A 21,896-nucleotide genomic window follows, 5' to 3' on the forward strand; every position below is an offset into this window, starting at 1 on the left:
GCCTCAAATGTCTGAATTAATGGTATACTGAATTTTTCCCTGTCCTTTCACAGGCCACGCATGGTGCCCATGTGTCCCAAAGGGAGACTCGTTGTACTTTGACTATGGGGTGGGTATTTGCAATTCAGAGTGCCTGACATGAATGTGAACTCTGTGTAGCAGTACCACAGAGTGATGTTTGCCCACCATGGAGCATTTTCTGGGGTGTAGTCTGGGGCTATATGGGAGACTTGAGGCTGGAAAGTCTGCTGGGGTAGTACTGAAGATTCTGTAGTCTAAAAAGAAATAAGCCTGGAGTCGTTTTGCCCATAATTTCTCTTAAAAGTTGTTGTTTTGGAGCCAGGAAGTATGGTAACAACTAAACAGAGTGAATAGCTAGTGGCCCATACCTTGGCCTTGCTTTATTTCTTGTTATGAATGCAGCTACCTTGAAACAAGGGCATGCTCTGAAGTAACGCTCTTTAATAACAGTGTGATGTGTAATCATAACTGGAAAGGCTGTCAATGATTTCCTTATTTCTGGCCTCCTAACATGGGTAAGTTTGCATAGGCAGACCAATGTGCTCCTAGTACTGCTTGAGCCTACAACCTTGGACCAGCTGATGCTGCATCTCTGTGGTGGTGCTCAGTGTCCACCCTTTGAATTCTTATGTCTTGGACATACATCTGCCTCATTCTGTGGATGGAATATTTCCTTTCTTCCTGTTTTGGGTAGATACTTTTTAGATTTGGAATAGGCTATGCACCAATGTAAGAAGTATTATTTCTCATCATGTCCTGCATAGTGCCTGTAATAATATTTCAAAAGATTTGTACACTTGAGATTTGACTTGCTGGGAGTCAGCTTCAAGTGCTCAAAGTGCGTGCTAAGATCATACAATTATCTCCTTGATCAGATTTTGGATTTGGCCATTCCATGCCTTGTCAAATGTCTCATAGAAATTCTGATTTACTAGTGCTTGTTCTCTAGAGTTCGTTTAATTAACCTTGTCGCCCACTGTGATTTCACAGTCCAAAACAATCTGCATTATTGTTTGTCCTGGTTTCAGGTAGGAGAGAGTTAATTTTCCTCCTAGTAGCTGGCAGGGTGCTATGTTTGGGATTAGAATGAGAAGAGCGCTGATAACATGCTGATGTTTTAATTGTTGTAGAGCAGTGCTTACACCAAGCCAAGGACTTTTCAGCTTCTCGCTCTGTCCTGCTAGCGAGCAGGCTAGGGATGCAGCAGGAGCTGGGAGGGGACAGACCCAGGACAGCTGACCCAAACTGGCCAAAGGGGTATTCCATACCATCTGACGTCATGCTGAACAATATATAGGGGTGGCTAGCCGGGGTGGGGGGGGGGGGGGCGGCTGCTCGGGGATAGGCTGGGCATCGGTCAACGGGTGGTGAGCAATTGCATTGTGCATCACTTATTTCATACACATTATTACTATTAATACCATTATTATTATTATTATTGTTGTTGTTATTCTTTTCCCTGTCTTAATAAACTGTCTTTATCTCAACTCACAGACTTCACTTTCCCGTTTCTCTCCCCCATCCCGGAGAGGGAGGGGGGAGGGTGAGCGAACGGCTGTGTGGTGTTTGGCTGCCAGCCGGGCTAAACCACAACAGTCCATTTGGCGCCCAACGTGGGGCTCAAAGGGTTGAGATATCGACAGATTTGACCAGAGTGTGTTAAACTAAAATTGGTATAAGTATTCGACCTGCTTAATAGTTGCTAGTCACAATGTTGATTGCCTTAATCTCAAGTCTGCTGTACCTGTTTCCCAAATTGAGTTTTATAGCAAGTTACTTTCTGTATGTGCTCCCTGTCGTGCTGTTTATCCTTTCTGGGCCCTGGTTTAAGATTGTTATGGTACTGTGCGGTGTAATGATGGCTTATGAAATGATGAGATATCTGGTCATGACTCTAACCTGGTATTTGTACTCAGCAGTGTCGTCGACTCTATACTTCGGAAACCATATCTCAGAAACTATTAGCAATTACACCTATTGCCTTTTTTCATCAGGGAGTCAATCTGTGGAGGGGACAGGGGAAGATATTTTTTCCTACCTGTTCACTCTCCCTTCCTCCTTCACCACCCTCTTATCCCCCGAGATAGTTACGGTAGCTCTCCAAGATGTTGAATATCCTTGGGATACTCAGACCAGCATGTTCTTGTTGTTACGTCTCCTGAATGCGCTTCAGGTTTTGTTTAAGGTTAAACAACTACTTAGGAACCTCATCCGGAGATCTGTCTTGAGGCGGGATATTTGCAAGTGGCAGGGAGTGTGGGAGGATATGGGCAGGTTTCTAGGGCAGTGGGCACCTCCAGTGTTTTGGATATTCACCCCTGAACAACTGCAAAGTCCTAAAAAACTGGTAGAATGCTTGAAAAAAAGGTGTCATGACTCTGGCAGTTCCAAAGTGACACAAATCACTGTGGTGTGCTGGGGTCTGGCTTGTGCCTATCGAGCTGCAATTGATGCTACTATCAACCTAGTGACAGACCCTGCGGCCGTTCCAGTCCCGGCTCCTGCAGCCGTTCCAGCTCCAGCTCCCGCAGCCGTTCCAGTTCCAGCTCCCGCAGCTGTTCCAGTCCCGGCTCCTGCAGCCGTTCCAGCTCCAGCTCCCGCAGCCGTTCCAGTTCCAGCTCCCGCAGCCGTTCCAGTCCCGGCTCCCGCAGCCGTTCCAGCTCCAGCTCCCGCAGCCGTCCCGGTTCCAGCTCCCGCAGCCGTTCCAGCTCCCACAGCCGTTCCAGCTCCCGCAGCCATCCCGGCTCCAGCTCCCGCAGCTGTTCCAGCTCCAGCTCCCGCAGCCGTTCCAGCTCCCGCAGCCGTTCCCACTCCTGTGGCTGGGTCAGAGAAACGAACTGTAGCAGTGCAAGTTACCCCTGCAGAGGGTACTCCAACCCCTGTGGCAGACCCTGTGGCTGGGTCAGAGAAACGAACTGTAGCAGTGCAAGTTGCCCCTGTAGAAAAGGTGAAAAAATGGTATAGAGACTCAGGTCGTTTAGAACGCAGAAAGTCTTCTGCTAAGTCTGGGTGTGGAGAAGACGAGGCTGGGCCATCAAGTGTGCAGGAGGATGAAGATGAGGATGAGGATGTCAGAAAATCAACAGTAACTACCCGAACCCTATACCAGCATGAGCTACGAGATGTGCGAAAAGATTTTGGTCGCTGTATAGGTGAGCAGCTTGTCACCTGGCTGCTCCGGTGCTGGGACACTGGAGCCAATGGTGTGGAATTAGAGGGCAGGGAAGCCAGGCAGCTGGGATCTCTTGCTAGAGATGCAAGCATTGACAAAGCAATTGGAAATGGAGCACGATCTCACAGCCTCTGGAGGCGTCTCCTGTTAGCTGTGAAGGGAAAGTATCCCTACAAGGAAGAACTTGTATGTCTACCAGTCAAGTGGACCACCATGGAGAAGGGAATTCAGTACCTGAGGGAATTAGCCATACGGGAAGTAATTTATAAGGACCTAGACGACGCACAAACATCCACAGATCCAGATGAAGTCCAGTGTACTCGACCCATATGGCGGAAGTTTGTACGGAATGCACCATCAACATGGGCCAGCACATTGTCAATAATAACCTGGAAAAGCGGTGAAGATCCCACAGTGGGTGACATGGCTAAACAACTCTGGGAGTATGAAGGAAATCTCTCCTCTTCCCTACAGGCCTGCGTCTCGGCTGTGGAGAAACTCTCTGAAGAGTTCCACCAACTTAAAGAGAATTTATCTTCCCCCCCACCTGAATGAACCAGTGGCCACCAACTAAAAGAGAATACTTTGGAGAAACTTTTGAAGAGGTCCACCAACTTAAAGAGAGTGTATTTTCTTCCCCACCTGTACAAACCAGCGTCTCGGCTATTAGGGGTAAACGTGCATCCATGCAAAGAAGACAATATGGTGGGTACACACCCCGCGCCACCCTGTGGTTTTACCTACGTGACCATGGAGAGGACATGAGAAAATGGGATGGAAAATCTACTGAGACCCTAGAGGCACGGGTACGTGAGTTGCAAAAGAAAACAATCGGGAGAAAGGGGTTCTCTGAAAAGTTTGCTGCTCCAACTTCTAGCAGGCAGTCTTTTAAACACAGAAACGAAAATTCTGACCAGGACTAGAGGGGCCCTGCCTCCAGCCAGGGGGAGGAAAGGGACAACCGAGTTTATTGGACTGTGTGGATTCGATGGCCTGGCACGTCTGACGCACAGAAGTATAAGGCTCTAGTAGACACCGGTGCACAATGTACTCTAATGCCATCAAGCTGTAAAGGGCCAGAGCCCATCTGTATTTATGGCGTGACAGGGGGATCCCAGCAGTTAACTGTATTGGAAGCTGAAGTGAGTCTAACCGGAAATGAGTGGCAAAAGCACCGTATTGTGACTGGCCCGGATGCTCCGTGCATCCTTGGCATAGACTATCTTAGAAGAGGATATTTCAAGGACCCAAAAGGGTTCCGCTGGGCTTTTGGCATAGCTGCCTTAGAGACAGAGGACATTAAACAGTTGTCTACCTTGCCCGGTCTCTCAGAGGACCCTTCTGTTGTGGGGCTGCTGAGGGTTGAAGAACAGCAAGTGCCAATCGCTACCACAACTGTGCACCGGCGACAATATCGCACCGACCGAGACTCCCTGATTCCCATCCACGAGCTAATTCGTCAACTGGAGAGCCAAGGAGTGATCAGCAAGACCCATTCACCTTTTAATAGTCCCATATGGCCAGTGCAAAAGTCTAATGGTGAGTGGAGACTAACAGTGGACTATCGTGGTCTGAACGAAGTCACGCCACCACTGAGTGCTGCAGTGCCGGACATGCTAGAACTCCAGTACGAACTGGAATCAAAGGCAGCCAAGTGGTATGCCACAATTGATATTGCTAATGCATTTTTCTCCATCCCTCTAGCAGCAGAGTGCAGGCCACAGTTTGCTTTCACTTGGAGGGGAGTCCAATATACTTGGAATCGGCTGCCCCAGGGGTGGAAACATAGCCCTACCATTTGCCATGGACTGATCCAGTCTGCGCTGGAGCAGGGGGAGGCTCCTGAACACCTGCAGTACATCGATGACATCATCGTGTGGGGTGACACTGCAGAGGAAGTTTTCGAGAAAGGGAAGAAAATAGTCCAATAGTCCGGCTGCTCGGGGATAGGCTGGGCATCGGTCAACGGGTGGTGAGCAATTGCATTGTGCATCACTTATTTCATGCACATTATTATTATTAATACTATTATTATTATTATTGTTATTGTTATTCTTTTCCCTGTCTTAATAAACTGTCTTTATCTCAACTCACAGACTTCACTTTCCCGTTTCTCTCCCCCATCCCGGAGAGGGAGGGGGGAGGGTGAGCGAACGGCTGTGTGGTGTTTGGCTGCCAGCAGGGCTAAACCACAACATTGTTGCTGTGGGTTTTAAGCTGATACAGAAATCAGTCTATCACCTAGCAATTCTGTACTTGCCTAAAGATACAGGCAAATGTGGCAAATAATCCATATACACACTTGTTTTGTAGATGAGGTTACACTAAACATGCCTAAGACGTGCCTAAACTGTGAACTATACAGGTCATTCTCATCCAAGAACAGTTAAATAAGCTATCCTTTTCTGCTTATATCATGACCTGCTGCCTGGAGAAAGAAAGAGAAAAGAAAGAGAAAAGAGAAAAGAGAAAAGAGAAAAGAAAAAAGAAAAAAGAAAAAAGAAAAAAAAAAGAAAAAAGAAAAAAAAAGAAAAAGAAAAAAGAAAAAAGAAAAGGAAAAAGCACTGCGGTTTGTGATTTATTTATTTTTTTTTCCATTTTGCATTGAATTATATAGAATTTGGGGGTTTCAATCTAAAAATGTTTCCATCCAAAATGATTTATCAACTGTTTGTTCTGCTCTCATTGAAGGGTTAGCAATGAACTACATTCATTTAACTTAGATTTTTCGAACAGGTAGATCAGCCAGTGTACAGGAAGATATAAAATACAGATATAAAGATATAAAGCACAAATGATATAAAGATATAAAGATATAAATAATCAAGTAAATTTATGAAGATATAAAACAAATGTTGATGACAAGGGTTAATCTCTCTCTCTCTCTCTCTCTTTTTTTTTTTTTTTTTTTTTTGGTGTAGAAGGGAGAAAATTTCAGTCTGCATAAAATCCCAGAAAGCTATCAACTAATGAATGGTTATAAAACCCAATATACTTCTTTAGGAAAGGGATAAATGCAATTTTATAATATTGGGAAACCTTGATATATCAGGAGGAAAAGCATTCATTTTTCCTTGCCTGGTAGTAATAGCCTCTATAAAATGTGTACAAGCCCTTTTAGTAACTGGCAATGAAAAAGAAGAGGAGAGGAAGAGGTATCTGTTAGTGACAACCAGGAAAGGCCTCTGACATGCTAGAAATGCAGATGTATTATTTAGGAATCTCTATTAGATATAAACCACATGATTCATAACACTGCTGTGAAGGACTGTAGTTGCAATAAAACAAATTATTTTACTCATCCACTGGGAAAGTCTGATCAGTGTATATTAGTTTCCCTTTGTGCTGTTTCGGTTCCATTTCATTTCCTTTTTTCTTGGCAAACTATACTTTCAAATTAGTTCTATATTAACATTCTCTTCATCTAAATGGTAGCAATTAAATATATTTTAATACTATGTTTTAATTCCCCCCTTTAAGCTTTTGTTTTCTACATTTTATTTGACTAGTGACTACTTTTCTCAATTATATCCTTATTAATATCTCCACATTTACCCCCAGCAGCAATTAAGAATGTTTGGACGGAAGCTACATGAAGCTGTCAGTGGGCATGACTGAAACACCGAGGAATGATATGCAGAATGAGGAAGGTTGGTGGAAGTAGGAAGGAGAAAAATCAGGGAAGGTCCTGAAGGCTTAATCTTAAGTCCATAGGGTGTATTTTGGGGTACAGGAATGAAAAATAAACGTTAATAAGAGATCTTTATAATATTTCAAATGGTTCTCCAGGTGGTTCAAGAGGTGGGTATCTTGTGCAGCCTTATAAAAAGATGTTTGTTCTGGATATCTTACATTAAGACATAATACATAAGTATTAAGGCAGAGATAACGTGTATGGGCTGTGTAAAACTGGGACAGTTTTGCTCATTGTAAAGGAAATGAAGGACTGTCAGAAAAAGTGAGCTGCCTGTTTGAACAACGTGATTTCCAGTTGAGCTTCCGAGACTGAAGGTTTTTATAAAGATAGCAAATGACTGCAGATTTAAAATTAATCTTAATGTTTAGAACCTTTCATGGTATGTGCTAGGTGTTTGGTCAGTAAGTTCTTTGTATCATTTTACTCTTTCATGCATAGACATAGTAGAAATTGCAGTTTCTTATTTTGAATTTTCATTTTCATCCATTTGCATGACTCTGGTATGACACTGGAATGTTTCCATCCTTGTAATATTAAAAGATGGATATTTAAGCAAAGTAAATATTGCCATACATTGTAATTATTTTGTCATGGTTACGTGTTTTTGCTTAGTCTTTTAAGAAACATACTCATACCTTTGCATCTTTGTTCATGTAGTTCCACCATTGCCATTTGCTTATTCCTAACTTCTGTTAGAAGCTGGTAATCCCACAAGGAGTGAATCTGGATATGTACACCCATGCTTGATTGCATCCACATACATAGTCTCTTGATTAAATTCTCTACCCACTAATGTCACGGGAACTTGAACATCAGAACCTGATGTGCTGGGTTGTTAAATAATGATAATGTGTATTCAGATTCACTACTACAAAATAATTCATAAAGTTGAGTCAATAGTTAATGTTTTAAGATTAGTTTAAAACAGATTAAAATATAAGTCCACATAAAATATAAGTGCACAATTTTTCAAGACAATAGTTACATATATATCATTAATGTCTCTAAACATATGCTTCTTTTCAAGAGTCCTATGAACTTTCAGAAAGTTTTAGAAAATGTATATAGAGCAACTTCAAAAAAAGCTCTAAATACCAAATTAATTGCTGTCAGTTGTCTCTGTCCAAGTCCTGTCCGGTCTGAGAAGATATGTATTTTAAGGTTTTGCTGGTCTTGTCTGCCCTGGTATAAACCATGATTGCTGATTTTAATGTTAATCTTTAATAAAAGTAGCAGTTAAATAATTAACAGAAACAACAGCCAACAGCAATACTGTAAAATGGAGAAAGAAAAAAAAAAAAAAAGAAGAGAGAGCCCCTATGACTGAGCATTCTTATGGATTAAATATAGAAGAGAGCAGGTAATTAGAAAATAATTAGTTTTAGATTCTTTCTTTATTATTCATAATTCCAAAACTATTTTCCTGGCTGTATCAGTCCCCTCTAAGACAATGTTCTGGAATAGTTTCTAAAGTATTATCTTCTTAGATGCATGCCCCACCCTAGTTTTGATAATTTGGAAGAAAAACTGAAAACAGACAGAGCCATACATGAATACTTCATACCAACCGCCTCACCATTTCAATGCAGTCAGTATGCTTCAATATGTTGCTGTGTGCATTATCATCTGTCCCAGCGAAATTTCTATGTGAATCTAATGTGAATAGATAGTGGATTTCAATTTTTATCTTACAATAGGTTCTAGTTACCCTCTCTGAGACCAGAGTGCTATACATTCCTCTAATTAAATGAAAAATAGTTTCCACTCTTGGAAGGTTACGATCTGAATAAAATATACAGACAAATAGTGGAAGAAGGGAAGAATTTTTAACCACTTATTAAAGATGAGAAGAATTTTTAACCACTTATTAAAGATGAGAAGCTGAGGTATAGACTGAGGAGATGCATGAATAGTATTTTCTGGGGGAAGACTGAAGGGTAAAAATAAACACATTTGCAATGGCCAGGAAGAAAACCAACCAACCAACCAACCAAACAAACAAAAATTCTTTTTGGTCAAAAAAATAAAAATTAAAAAAGGGTATTTCATTCAATATAGGAAAAAAAAAAAAACTCTTTTCAAGAAAACCATGTCAAGAAATCATGAAATGTACAGGATGTCACTCCTTTTCCAAGGAAGAACCCTTCTATTCTTCATCTTAATAGTTATAGAGCTCTTCTTAGATGAACTTTCTATTAGCTTTATCTTACCAGGCAAGTTCCCAATCATAGTACTCTTGCATATGTCGAGAGAGAATGAAATGAAATAATTCTCTTTTTTTTTTTTTTCCTGTTGATTTCAGTTCCAGCATTGAAGCTAAGGATAGAACTCTGTTATTTCTATTCATGATCAATTTTCAATATGTAAGTATTCCATGTAAGATGGACTGACTTTGGTGGAAGTAGATGAAAGACATCTACTTGAAGATTATACATAGTACCCTACAGATTAGAAAGATATGTCCAAAGTCTTCAAGCATGAGGAAGGAATTGACAGATGTTCCAATGATATTATATGAGGTTTCATTTCTAACGGTCTTAGGTAATTAGACTTTACTTTCATTTACTTTCATCATAAAGGTTTCAAATTTGCTAGAATAAGCCATTTTGAGGTTTCTGAGAATTTTCAACCATTCAACCTCTTCTAAGTGGCAACTTTTTGTTAAAAACATTCAATTTTATTTTATTTTTTTTTTGTGAAAAATAATGTGATTTGCTCAAATTCACATATGAGTTTTCTGATAGGAACTTTGTGTTTATGTCTCCTAGTCTATATCGCCTGTCCATTGATTATTGAATTCAAGGTGCAGAAAATGTGGCATATATATATATATTTTAAATGCAGCAATTTCATTAATCTTCTGTTAATTCAGATTCCTAAAAAAAAGTTGACTATCATTTTCATTTTCATTATCTGTTTTCTGTTGCATTTGGATCTTTAATGGTATATCAAAGAGTCATGTTTGACTCCAGAGCCAGAATGCAGGATGACTAAGAAAAGAATAAGAATCTTTTTAAACTTCAAAGTCATAAATGGCATGAAATTTTGTTTCCAAGGAAACCGCAGATTTTACTTTGGTAGAGGCTACACCACACAGAAGATGTAAAATCCATCCTGTAAATTGTCTCTACAGATCATACACAAGATTCTGCAATTTAGTAGTCTTCTCTTTCCTGCCGTGGAACAAAAGTGAAGCTAATTTCTTTCTTTCCATATATATGAACCAACAAAGACAACAGTTTTCTAGTGTCAACATGTGAGAAAATCAGAATTCAAGTAATATTGCTATCTATGAAAGACAAAACGAAACACTGAAGCTATTACAGAAATCATAGTGAAGCCCATTCTACTCTATTGAAATGAAAATCTAGAACATTGTCATCCTTTTGAATGGAGTCACATTTTTGGCTTTATTCATTTTTTACATGCTTAAGAAGAGCCACCACCAGTAAGAACATGTCACTCTACTGAAGTATACTGTTATATTTAATCATATCAGCTGAATAGTTGACACCTACAGTACAGTGTCTCCAATATTAATCAAAATAATTATTTTATAACTTTATAACATACCACTAAATTCCACTAACCCATATGCCTAAATGTAAAGAACTAAAATTTGTATACTTCCTGCCACTTTTCTTACCAAAAAGAAACTCTCAGTAATAGATCTGATAACTATTTTCTTTTTTTTTTTTTTGGTACAAGAACTCTCACTATTACTTCTGTAAATTGCTATGAACTTCTATTTGTTTCTTCCTCAACTGATTCCCAAAACTGATTCGATTAACATGAGATTACAACAGTAATTAACAAAATGGTGAGTCAATGCTTTTATTTTTAGTACAGCATGGTGAGAGTATACAGTATACTTATCTCTTATTGCTATTTTTTTCTTAAACGCTATCATGTCCTCCAGATAACAAATTTCTTAGAGCTGGTAAACCACACTGTCAGATACTGGAAATACTCCATATCTTAAATGAGTGGTGCAGATTTAAACAATTTCTGGAATCGGCTATAGAATCCCAATCAGACAGGCCTTCGTATAATAAGAATTCTGCTCACTGCTTGCTCTACTGCCTGTTACACTTGCATGTAAGCTTAATTTAAAATACATATTGGTGTAAACTGTTACTTTGATTAAATCAGAACAGAGAAGAGCTGTGCATGACAAGGTTTGACCTTGCACAAAAGCGGGAACTAATGAGGGAAGGTCTTCAGAAACTCCTGTCCTTACTGCTAAAAGTTTGCCCTCAAAGCTTCTGACGTTTTAGTGATAGATAGACCAAGCCCACTTATCATTCCAGCCAAGATTCTTCATCATTAGTAGCACTGGGAATAAACATTCATCATGTGGGCTTTATAGTCTTCAAGGGCTGCTTTAATGTGCTTAGGTTTAGAGCTCTCTTTTAAACATTTTGGCTTGCATTGCAAAGGGAGAAAAAGCATTACCTTCCTTATTAGATGGCAAGAGCTATATTTTGAAATCTGGCATCTAGACTGTACTTCTCATTGGCTTCACTGATAAAGATATAAATATTCTACTGAAAGTGGTGGGTGCCTGAGACAGACAGACTATAAGTCACCGCATAGCAAAGAACAATTACAGTGAAGTTCTTGATGTTGGGTTGGTTATGTCTGGAATACATGTAGTTCCTTGAATACCTTAAGGAAAGATATTAGTCCTCAAACTATGAGTTAAGTTATTCTTTCTCATTGGAATATGAATATTCCTTCTCATTGGAATACAGTCATACAATAAAGAATATTTCTTATAAAGTGTTAACATTTTATGTTTATCTTTGGTTTTATTTTTTAAATGACTCTTCATGATAAGGATGAAACTGAACTTTTACACATAAGTAAAGATGATTTGGATCTGTCTGATAGGGGATCCAAATGACCTAGATTTAAATCACTATTCTAAAAATTGTTGAATGGGAGTGAGAACACCAGTCTCCTATTAGCTTGTGATTGTCTATTCTAGGATGTCATACCATTTCATGAAATTCCTGAGAAAAACATCTGATATCAAATACCATTTTCAGAAGATGAAACAACATTTGGTATGTCTATAACTACCCCAAGCCACTGCTGCCTTCTATGTTCTAGTTGGCGCTGTTGATAGGTTCCATCATATTGGCTGATTATTGGAACTTCTCCTTTTTTTACAGGAAGTTTCTAGCCCAGACAGTTACATAGCAATATAAAGACAGAAAGAAAACATAGCCTCAAGGCCCTAAATATTTAAGTCTATTTTAAGAAGAAGAACAGCTTTAACCTGATGTTCCATTAAAGTCCTTATGGAACAGCACACAGATAACTGGGATACACTACATAACCTAAAAAAAAAAAAAAATTAAAAAAAAAATCATTCTGTGACAGAAATTATTAATTTCAAAAGAGTCATTTATTTGCTCGTCTCCTTTCTCCGTTAGCTCAGAGCACCTCTTGAGCTTGGCATCAAAGAACAAAGATAGTTTTTTTTAAAGTTTGTGCAAGGGCCTGGATGACTTGTCTGAACCAGCAGCCAAGGTGGGACCTAATCTCAGGCAATATAGTGTCCTTGTATAACACAGAAGCTACAACATAACTTTATGTGAATAAAAATTCCAGTGAGGCACTCCTGTGAGCACTGTTCTTTGCTACAATTTTAAATGTTTTAAAAAAATGATCTGCCATTCATATTAATTTTATTGACATTTGCTGTAGCTATAAATGAAACAGTTAAAGAGCTGGAGGCGTTCTTCTGAAATTACTGTCAGCTGTGAAGAATGTGAAACGCTTGTGAAAGTGTTCCCTTTAGTGATTTCAAGACTTGCTTCTGAGAGAATGAAGTGTATCTTGTCCTGTAAAAAAATGGGAAATAATATCTGTGTAAAATGCTTTAAGAGGAGATATGTATCATGATGGGTAGAATATGTTTCAATAATTTCTTAATCATGTGGAATAAAATCTGCAAAAGCAAATGAGAGGAGCAAATAGATATTTATATCTATCTATGTTGCAGATACACAAGCCAGATCTTTATCTAAGTGAAATGTCCATCTTATTGCAGCAAAAAGGAAGGTGGATTCATTTACAGTATGACTATCCCACTGCTTGCTAAGGATAGTTTCAGTCATAAAAAGAGCTTCAACAGCTCAGACTTACTCTGTTTCATTCTCAACTGCAGATACCTCACTTTAGTTTTTCTCAGAGCAGTCATAGGTGTGCCGCTGTGTGAGGTGGGTGCCTCACATGCATGGTAGCCTAATGAAGTCTACTCCCTAGCTAGGGAAACAGTGCATGATGTACCTTGCTTGTCCTGTCCTCTATTCACAGAATCACAGGGGTGGAAGGGACCTCAAGAGATCATCGGGTCCAAACCCTCTGCCAAAGCAGGTTCCCTAGAGCAGGTTGCACAGGTAGAGCAGGTTGCATGGGTAGTTCATATATCCTCTACAAAGTGTTTGCATTTGACTGTGGAGGGCAACTTTGAATTACAAAAATTTTAAGAAGTGATTTTTTGGGGAGCCAGGTAGGTCATAGGCCAGTAGGAAAGAAGTTGTGGCATTGTATGCACAGCAGTGTTTACAGCTCATAAATTGCAATTATGATTAAAAAGGAACTCCCTAATCACACATCTAAGATACACTAATAATGTAGGTGAAAGATGCCAAAATTTAAGTGGTTTCTAATGTGTTGTTTTTTATATATTAATAATACAGGACAGTAGGCATTTCTATACAGGCCTTTTCAAAATCTTCAGCTGTGCTATAAGAGTTATCCCTTTTAACTTCTCCTTACCAAAGAAAACTTTCTTAGAAAAGGAGTCCCTAGGGCTTTATGGGAAACTTTCTACCTTTCATTTAAAAGTCAGAAACCAAATGCTGCAATGTTTGTAAGCAAAGGGAAAGAAGTATGTGCTGATCTTATCCCTCCAAATTTCTGCCCTAATGCTGCAGCAGATTCAGCGAATAAAGCACATAAAGTATGCCTAGAAGTAGTCCTTAAAAAAAAAAAAAAAAAGGAAAAGGAAAAAGAGGAAAGAGTTGAAGCTTGCTCACTGGATACTTCAGCATTTAACATTTCACCTGTACGGTTATATAATTATCAAACTGGCATTGTGTCCTCACAGAACAGGTTTTCAAAAGATCCTGAGCAGAAAAATAACTAGCAGAATTATATGTATATATGTAGAAAATATTATTATTATTATATCATCATCATATTATTATTATCTTTATTATCATTATTATTTTTATATTACTTATATGTCACATATATCAGACTTTTTACTATTATTATGGTGAACATTGGCAAAATGCTAAGTATAGAAATATTTTGGCTGGTTGTTTCTTGTTATGTAGGGAGAATTTGCTCTAACTTTGTTTTTTTGAATTTGCATCAGCATTCTATCATTTAAAACAGAAAGCTATGTGAACACAATAAATGTATAACTTTTTTCATAAAACATAAAATCATGTTTTTTGTGGAGGTAAGTGGAGGGCATTTTTTTGTTTGATGGTATATATACACATACAAAGAGAATGAAAAGCAAACTAAAAGCTTACTTATGCTTGTATGCTGCCTTTATTTAACAGAGGAATGGAAAGGATACAAATTATACCTACCTATCTTTTCTCTGCAATAAATGTAATGAACATAAAAATACATCTTTATCATAGAAGAGACAGAGTTGGTGAAAAATATGGAAAAGAGAAGTTATGAATGTTTGTTACAAAGCCACTTCAAATTAACTCTCATTTGAAAAAGATGAATTATGTGTATGCTTTCAAATGAAGGATTTTTTTTAATTTCCACCCCCCCCCCCCCCCCCGATCTTTAAATGTCTTTTAACAAGAACTGTTCACTCAATTATTCTCTAGTATCTATAGATTTAGGACCAGAGACCAAATGAAAAGACGCCTTCTTTAAATGGATGCTAATAGAGAAAATATATTTTTTTTTTAAATGAAAATAAATATATGTATGCATGGATTACAGCACATGGAGTAGGAAGATTGGAAGATAGCAAACTACAGAGAAAGAGGAAATTAACTCCCAGAGGTTCCAGCAGTTCTGACCCTGCCCTCACTAAAAACCTGATTATGACAAAATTAATCAAATAGATAAACAAAATGTCTACACCTTTTATAAGTTGAAAGACTTGCATGGCATCCAAATTTCTCATAATGTTAACAACAAGGATGCAAAGAGTTTTTGCTACAGTAATGCTAAAAAGATAATACAGGAGAAAATTTAATCATTTCAGAAACCCATATGGATGTATCTGTCCTTCAGATATAAGACTTCATACATACACATGAAATTATAGTTGAATCAACAAAAGTGGACTGTATTGGGCATGTGTGGTCCTGTATCTGAAGTAATATAACCTCATTCTTGATTATCCATCAACCTTTAATTGCTATTTATCTCCACAAATGCAATTTGATATTCTAATGTAGAAACATAAGTAGGATATTAAATCTCTGTAGCTCTGGTGCTGTATCTGACTAGATTTAATACATCTTTCCTGCCCCATTATCTTTCAAATGTGGTATGCTCCAGAGTGTCATATTCTTTGACATAGACTCAGAAACCCGCATTTACAGTACCGAAGATCCATATCCTTTACTTTTTTGTATATGCATTTTTTTGATAGTTCTTTACACAGAATCTCTGATTTTCATTGCTGGTGCTGAGTTTATCTTCCAGTGCCTGTGCACTGAAAAATTAAATGTCATCCAGTTTAGCTTATTACGTCATCTTGTAATATTGTGGTTTCATTACACTGTGATTTCATGCAGCATCAGCTTTCCTGTAGGATATTATCCCTATTGTACAGTTTGTTTCGCAGTTGTTAGTATTTTTTTTTCCTGCTTACTATGCTTACTATGTTATTATTAATTTGATTAATGAATGAGATGAGGACATTTTGGGTCAAGCCCTGGGGTATTTCTGAGTGTTCAGTGTGAAACAGAAATGTGATCTGTGATTGTTAATCCTATCCCTTCCCCTCTGTGTAGCCTCTCCCTTTTGTGTCCGAGCAATCTTCTTGTGACAGATATGAAGAGCTTTCAGAGTTGTAACCGTTTGTATGCCCTTATGTTATTACACTGACTATGGATATTATACTGAATTATACATCAGACTCTAATTTAAACTTAGCCCACTGATATTTTTCCCTCTTATAAATATTTGGTCTGTACCTGGATGAGCTGTTGAAGCTAAAATTGTTACTGTTCTCAGCTAGCATTAGTATTTGCTTCCACATAAATATCATGTTCTCTGTTGAAGTTTCTCTTTGACACTACTTTTTTTTTTTGATTTTTTCACATTTAATAAAATATTTTGAATTTCCTTTCCTTTCCTTTCCTTTCCTTTCCTTTCCTTTCCTTTCCTTTCCTTTCCTTTCCTTTCCTTTCCTTTCCTTTCCTTTCCTTTCCTTTCCTTTCCTTTCCTTTCCTTTCCTTTCCTTTCCTTTCCTTTCCTTTCCTTTCCTTTCCTTTCCTTTCTTCCCTGCATGTTCACCTACTTTACCTCTTTTCCCACACTTTCAAAACACCACTTCTTTTTCTATTTCCTTTCAGACATCCAAACTGGCTGTTGACTGGTTAGGCGTAATGTTGCTTTTGTGGTAGACCAAAGCTTACTTAAAACTACACATGTAATTTTTGTTTGTATTTAAATATAAACAGAACTTGAGGACAGCTTCATGTGCTCTAGAAACACTTACTACTCTCAGTAAATGAATCTCACCAGTAATTCTTGGTCATCAGAGAATTTATTTCAAATATTATCCTGGTTGAAGTAATCTTATACATACCACAGATGCAGCTGTACAATTTTTCACATTATCATTAAACTCAGGTGTTCTGACATCTTCTATTTAGTTACAAAAATGCATGTCACATGCTCTTCTATCTTTCATGCTGTCAATAATTTTTATCCCTTCAGCTGGCACATTATACTAAATGTCTTTACTTTTTTTCTCCAATAACATTAGGCTGGTAATAAAATCCATCTTTTTATACTTGCATTTCATGAGTCATTCTATATGAAAAAGGAGTAATCTTGACTTCCTGAGACGTGCACCAATGGTTCATTCCTAACAGGCAAGTTCTAGCAGACTTGGGTTACTTCTGCATTTTTAAAGGTAATTTTACTTGGTTACTGTAATGATTTAGGCACCGTGTTTGTTAATTCATCTTCTGATTAAAATCTCTTTTTTCATTACAAGAAAAAAATCATGCATTAATATTTCCTTTCCTCCTGCTTTTTATTTTCCATTTGAACTAAAATTATTAAGAATTTCTGTCAAAAAATAACAGTAGGTCAATGACTTAAATGCTAAGCTAGATGGTAACTCCATCTAATAGTGCTGGGAGAAATCCAGCTGGGAAAATCACCTTAGAAAAGAAATTTCCTAGTAAATGCCTGTTGTTTCCTGCAGCAGACTTGTTAATGAACTACAGAACAGCTGGGACACAAAGTAAAAGGTGTACCACGGAATTTTCTATTTTTGGCTACTTAGGTGTAAAGAACATCTACTTAAATCAAATGTGGTAAATTTTCCCCTTCTGAAAACATGTTTCTCAAAAGAATCTTGCAAATGAAAAAGACTTGATTGTGTTTGTGTTTTCTTGTTTTAATTTTTAAGCAAATCCAATAGATTAAGTAGGCACAGAATCCTCAGTGTTTTGTTTGTAGACACAAGTTTATACCAGAGGTGAGAGCTTTTGGTAAGAAGTAGAATGCACTGGGACTGGACTGTTATGGGATTTCTGGCTGCAATTCTTCAAAAGCATTGTGCTGAGAAAAAGATCTCCATACTCCTGTCTGACCTGAGCTTTGCCTCACCCTGATAAGAGTTTGAAAATGAACAGCCAACAACTGAGCCCTCCACTGGGTCTCCCGACTCTTATTTAATGCAATGAAAAGTTTAATCCAAGGCAAATCAGAAAACTTAATCCCCTCTTCAGCATTTTTACCACAATATTTGTCATGGAATGTGCTATTGCCTTATTTCTTAACTTTGTATTAATAAATATGAAATTTGGTTTGTATTTTCATTACAAGAACATAAATAATGAATAATCATAACAGATTAGGTCTAGAAGGCATAAATTACCATTTTTTAGGCTATACATAAATTTTTTTTGTTAATATTTCTTGTTTAAAAATAATTAATTTTAAATAATTAAATGCATTGCTTTCATTTACTTGGTTTTGATACTTATACCATATGCTTACTTTATTACACAAAGAATTTCTAGATGTTGATTGTTTTAATGTCATTAGAGTAGTTGTTTGGAGATCACTCTTGATATGAAGCATAATGTTATTAAAATTTATTAAGAATTAAATTCTAATAATCACGAAAAGAAAAAAAAAACATACCCTCTTTAACAAGTCTGTTTACGGGCAAAAAATTGCATGCTTGTCCTGAGCACGAGCAGCAACCAGGAAACTATCTTTTGATATAAAATAAATTAACTTGCATGTTTGTTTGTTGTTTTTTGTTTGTTTGTTTTGTTTTGTTTGTTTTTAAATGGAGTGTGGAGGCGCTGCAGAGTGCAGATTACTCAGTTAAAAATAATCAGTGTTAATAAATTTACAGAGGAACTTTAGAGATATAAAGAAAGTAAAATGATTATCTGATGAAAATGATTGAATGCTAATTATATAGAAAATATTACATGGCCAGTCTTTCAGAAGAGAAGATTCAGTGGCTAGAGACTCAACTAGAGATATCTGTAATTTTCAGACATGTTGAAAAAGTGGGAAAGGAAGTGATGCACTTCAGATTCTACAATGCAAGATCTGTAGGCATCTATTGAACACAGACAAAGCAGTGTATTTTGAGATACTTTGTTAATAACTGATAATCTAAAGAGAATACAGAGGGGAAAAAAATGCAGGAGTAAATATTTTGGTGTAGCACAGATGAGAAGGAACCTTTGTTTTATGAACATTTGCGTATGCCTAGTGACTGCAGATGTTCAGAAAGTGACAACTTAGGTGTTATTCAGTCACATTTTTCCAAGCCCTGACAAAGATGATTGGAGAGTGACAAGCCCAAGGACTAGTATTGTGAGGAATATATAACTACTGGGACTATTGATAGAACAAAGGAACCTTTTTTGGTGGGTTGATTCTACCTGACGAATATTTAGGATTGAAGCTGTCATGAAAGAACACCTTTTATTAAAGAATAAAGAGAGTGGGATGAGATAAATTAATGATTTCCACTTAGGGCTGTAATGATCAAGATAAGGGAAATAAGGAAAATGAGGATACACTGAGGAAATCAGGAATGAAAATGGAAATATTGTTCAAGACCTGTTATAGTAATGTGGATACCAAAGACCTGATGAAAGCACCTTTCTGAAAGGCCTTATTGCAAGACCTTATTGCAGGTAAGATATGAATAAAATAGGAATTTTAGGTATATGTGTATAAAAGTAAAATTGGTGGTGTTCTGTTGGATCATAGTGATCTAAAAGAAGGCAATGTGGACAGTTTAAGACATTTTTTTGGTTCAAAGTCACTTTGGAAATCAATAATGAAAGGTTCTATGATGATACATAGAAGTAAAAACAAAATACAAAGAAAAATAAATAAAAAATAAATAAGTTTATCAAGACAGCTCATATTAGAAATAGTAATCTCCGGCCTTGTGAGAACAATTCATTTTTCAAGACAATAAGAGTCTTTTTTTTCTCTCTAGTATCCACTTAGCAAAGGTTTTGACACGGTACCACATAGAAGACTACTAATCGAAATGGGAAAAACAGGATTAATGCAGTAAGTGTAGGGAAGAAAATAAAGTGTGTAAAGGGGAGACAATGGACTGTATTAAAAAGATTGGATTACAAAGGTCTACCTCTCACTGAGGATCTTGGCACAGATAGAAGAAAAATCTGTTATTTACATGAAGCCACATGTCCATTGTGTAGTACAATTCCAAGACATTGGACAGAACATAATAGATGATCCTGAGATTTGGCAAAATATGAAACAGACAATTTTTAAAAAAAAAATTAAAAATTTAAGAACAGATCTGAATTTGTTCCATAATCTTCAGTTCATCAGTTGAAGACTTCATAGTGTATTATTCATTTCAGTGAATATGTGTGTTTGTACAGATGTGTACACGTACTCAAACATACATGTGAACTATGTTATGTGGCTATGAAGGGCCTGAAAAGCATTAAAAACTGTAGTAGATGTGCAGCTGATAATGCATTAATGAGCAGGATATCAGTGGTTCATTGAAGGACTAATGAGGATCTATGCAAGACAGATGTAATATCATGCAGGGAAGATGTACAGTCCAGGAAATGGCCAAATACAACAGGCATTTAAGATTTAAACATTTGGCATCTGACCTTGAAAACATGCTTAATGTTTGGCAAATCTAAATACCTATTAAAATGCATGCTAGATGTATGACAGAAGATAGTATCAAATAGGAAAACATATGGATATAAAGGGTAGTCATTACTTTCAATCCCTGGTTGCCAGCTGCTAAAACCTCCTGTGTGCTGTTTAATCACTGCTACACAATGTTATGCTTGTTATTTGCCAGACTGTGGGATAAAGGACACTGAATGACAGCTTTGGTATTTGACCAAGCTCTGTGGCTGGACAAGATAAATGAGTGTCGTCTCTGAACTGATGTTAGAAACAGCTTTTGAGCAGTCAATTGTGGTCGCTGAAGAAGGATCTTTGCAGTGCCAGCAATGGCCAGTGAGCCAAAACGGCCAGCAGCCAGTGGAAGAGTGATCCTGAAAGAAGCTACCAGCAAAAAGAAATATTTTTACCAGTGATAGGGAAGTATTTACGTCATCATTTAATAACATGTCATCTAATATTCTCTACAGAGTTCCAAGACATTCATGTGAAAGGGAATTTCAGCTGATTTCGGTACAGAGGTGGGGTAATAAGACAATCAGAGAACTGGCAGTCTAGAATGTGAGAGTAAACAGAGAGGCTGGCTTATTTAATCTGGCAATATAAAAGCTTGAAGGTGAAGATTGAATGTCCCAAGGACAGCACACCAGATGTGGAGAAGACTCTTTAAAGTTTAAAGGAGGAAATTTAAACCAAGAAAAAGTTGGTGTAAATGTTGCAAAAAATAACTTTGGTTGGAAATTAGGAAACAAAATTCCTACTTTCCATGCAGTGACTTTCCAAAACAGGTTTAGGTAAGAGTGAAGTGGAGACAAGATACTTAACAAGCTTTGAGGCAGACTTTAATAAACACGAGAGTAAGATTATATGTTATGGTGATAGCAAGTTAATGCAGAAAGTTCCTTTTACTTTTCTGTTGTGTTTCTGTGCTACAACCTTTTTATATCCTTTTTCTTATAACCTTATTCTTTACAAGTAAAAAAATAAATTAATTCATACCGTGCCCCAAATATGCATTTGTTTAATTTTGTCTTTACTTCTTTGATATATCTGCTGTCTCTTTCTGTCTGGCTCAAATCAAGATACATCAAGCTACATGGAAAACCTGGAGCTACTAATATGCTGTTCTGTACTCTACCGTAAGACTGATCTGAGCATAACAGAAAGCTTGAGTACTGGTGCAAATTTTATTTTGAGGATATTGTGTAACAGAAACTCAGAGGCTATATGCAAAACTGTTATGATTTCTGTGATATTACTGGATAAGTTTTCCTGTGTGTATTTATTGCAATCATTCACTGGATGTGGAGAAGACTAATGCACATTTATTTCATATCTATGTAAAAAGTTCCATACCCTATTGCTTACCTACTTGAAATGCCTAGTGAGAACACATGATGGTATTAAGATTAACAACCTCCTGATTAATACTAGAGAGCACATTTGCAGTCAAATGGTCCATATCAATGAGGCATGTGGAGAACATTTTGTACATGAGTTCAGCAGTTCATGGAGTGGTGCCATCACTGACATAAAACCATGTAATTCAACTCATGAGCTTTGTTGCAGTGTTTCAAAAAGCTTAATCTTATATATATA

Source organism: Cygnus atratus, chromosome 4, assembly GCF_013377495.2.
Source record: "Cygnus atratus isolate AKBS03 ecotype Queensland, Australia chromosome 4, CAtr_DNAZoo_HiC_assembly, whole genome shotgun sequence".
Lineage (NCBI taxonomy): Eukaryota > Metazoa > Chordata > Aves > Anseriformes > Anatidae > Cygnus > Cygnus atratus.